This window comes from Penaeus monodon, chromosome 16 (assembly GCF_015228065.2).
Source record: "Penaeus monodon isolate SGIC_2016 chromosome 16, NSTDA_Pmon_1, whole genome shotgun sequence".
Lineage (NCBI taxonomy): Eukaryota > Metazoa > Arthropoda > Malacostraca > Decapoda > Penaeidae > Penaeus > Penaeus monodon.
This window is the reverse complement of record NC_051401.1, coordinates 5,520,216-5,522,715: the sequence shown is the minus strand read 5'-3', so window position 1 is coordinate 5,522,715 and position 2,500 is coordinate 5,520,216. Positions and strand designations below refer to the sequence as shown.

Sequence of the window (2,500 nt, the reverse complement as noted above, 5' to 3'; positions counted from 1 at the left end):
TCAGCACCTGTGTCCTTAGCTTTCCAATAACACAGGATGTTGCTCGTTACTGTAGCATTACTCCCCACCCCCCTTTTCCCTTTCTCCTCCCTCCTCTTTCGCTTCCTCTCTCCCTCCTTTCTCCATCTCTCTCTCCTTTCTCCATCTCTCTCTCCTTTCTCCACCCCTTCTTTCCTATTCTCTCTCTTGTCTCCCTCTTTTTTATAACACTCTATTCACTTCTCGATCCCCCCCCCCTTCGCGCTCTTCCATTTCCCTTTCCCTCCCCCCTTCGCCCCCCCCCTTCACCTCCTCCCACCTTTTTCTCTCCCTCTCTCACTACTCTTTCTCCTCCATTTTTCTCCCCCTCCCCCTTCTCCCCCTCCTCACCCCTTCCTCTCCTCTTTTCTCTCTCTCCTCCCCTGCTCATCCTCACCTCCCTCCTCACCCCTTCCCCCTCACCCTACCCCCTCTCCCCCCTCCCCCCTCACCCTACCCCCGCGCCCCCTCTCCCCCCTCCCCCTTCTCATCCTCCCCTTCATCCCTCCCCCTCCCCCCCTCCCCCTCCTTCCCGTCCGCCATGTTTTCTGATAAGATCCACACAGGTGCGTAATCTTCTAAAATAATTTCTTATCTTAACTCAAAGATATCATGACGCTTTTTTTTCTTTTCTTTTTTTTACTGTTAAATCTATTTTTCTTTCTCTTATTTTATGTTCTCATCATCTTTGTTTTTTATCTTGACTCAAAAATACCTTTTTTTACTGTTATATATATTTTTCTTTCTTTCTTTCTTTCTTTCTTTTTTTTTCTTTCTTTCTTTCTTTTTTCTTTCTTTCTTTTTTTTCTTTCTTTCTTTCTTATTTTATGTTGTCATCATCCTTTTTTTTTTATCTTGACTCAAAAATTGATGAAGATTTTTTTTATTATCTGTTTTTCTTTTTCATTATGATATTATTTTTAGTTTTGGGTTGCTTTATTTGTCTATATGTTGTTGTGTTTGTATTTTTTTCTTTTAATATGATAATGACACTTTATTTGTGAGATTATTTGAATTCATTAAATTGATTATATGTAAATCATAGACCTGATTTTGAAGTTATGAAAATATATTTTTTAAATGACAAACACACGCACATTGACACGCACGCAAAGATGCATATAAAAGAAACTTAGAAAACACGTATATCATAGATATACGTATACACACGAACGCACGCAGGCACGCACGCACGCACGCACGCACGCTTACCTAAACCCACCCTACTCCTTGCTTATCCCTACCTTCATTCCTAACACAAAAAAAGGCAAAAACAAAAGCAAAAGCCAAACAGAGCAAAAACAACAAAATCCAAATTACAAATTCCAAGCAAATCGAAAAACAAAAGCCAAGACACAATATCCGAAAACAAAGAAATAAACAATATCCCAAACAAGCAAACAAAGAAATCCAAACAAATCCAAAAACAAAAGCCAAAACAGATTCCAAACAAGCAAACAAAATCTAAACAAGGAAACAGCCTTCACCTTGGCCAGCCTTGACACCCCCCCCCCCACAGGTCACGACGGAATTCCTTCAACAGATTCGAAACAAAACAAATAAAAACAAAAAGTAAGCAAATAAGAACAGAGCAAACAAACACACAAGCACAAAATCCAGTCAAAGAAAAACAATATTCAAACAAACAAACACACGAAAACAAAACTGAAACAAGCAAACAAGATCCAAAGAAAATCCAAAAACAAATTCCGAACAAGCAAACACATTCCAAACAAGCAAACACATTCCGAACAAGCAAACACATTCCGAACAAGCAAACAATTTCCGAACAAGCAAACAGCCTTCACCTTAGCCAGCCTTGACGCCTCCCTCCCCCCCCACAGGCCACAACGGAATTCCTACTACCCGACCACCTCCTTCAACAGATTCCGACGCAACGAGCGGGATGAGTAAGTAACGCTGATGCTGAGATGCCACGCCCTCTTCTGGCTTTGGATAGAAATGTATTTTTGTTGTTGTTGTTGTTTTTTTTGTTTTTTGTTTTTTTGAGGGTGGGAGGGGTTGGGGTGATTTTATTTTTTAAGAGGGGTGGGGGTTCGGAGGGGAGGGATGGGAAAGGGGTGTGGGTTTGGGTGAGGGAGGGAGGGGGGTTCAGGGTGTTGTGTGTGGGATAGGGGGCGGGGGGTTGTGTGTGGTATAGGGGGCGGGGGGTTGTGTGTGGTTAGGAAGAGGGGGGTGTTGTGTGTGTGGGGGGTAGGGTGGATTTTGTGTTTGTGTTTGTGTGTTGTGAAGAAGACAACGAAAGGGAGAAAAGGAAAACACACGATTATGCTGAAGGCCTTTTTGCTGCCTTGCTTCCTGATGGGAGAGATACAAAGATACATAAGCGACGAACTTGGATAAGTCGTGTATCCCCGGTGCGCTATTTGTGCTGTCAATTTATTCTATTCATGCTGCTTCTGCCATCATCCTTTGCCATAGACGAAGCTTCTTTTGAAAGCTTGGCACCACTTAGGCAGGT

The 2,500-nt window shown here is 42.5% G+C and overlaps 1 protein-coding gene across 1 annotated transcript in view; it reads left to right on the top strand.

Annotated features, from left to right (window-relative positions):
- The window catches only part of LOC119582924, a 129,579-nt gene that overhangs the window by 4,725 nt on the left and 122,354 nt on the right, over positions 1-2,500 (top strand). Inside the window, exon 2 of the mRNA XM_037931436.1 lies at positions 1,863-1,928. The gene's annotated coding sequence lies outside the window, so the exon portion shown is untranslated. The remainder of the gene's footprint in view (positions 1-1,862; positions 1,929-2,500) is intronic.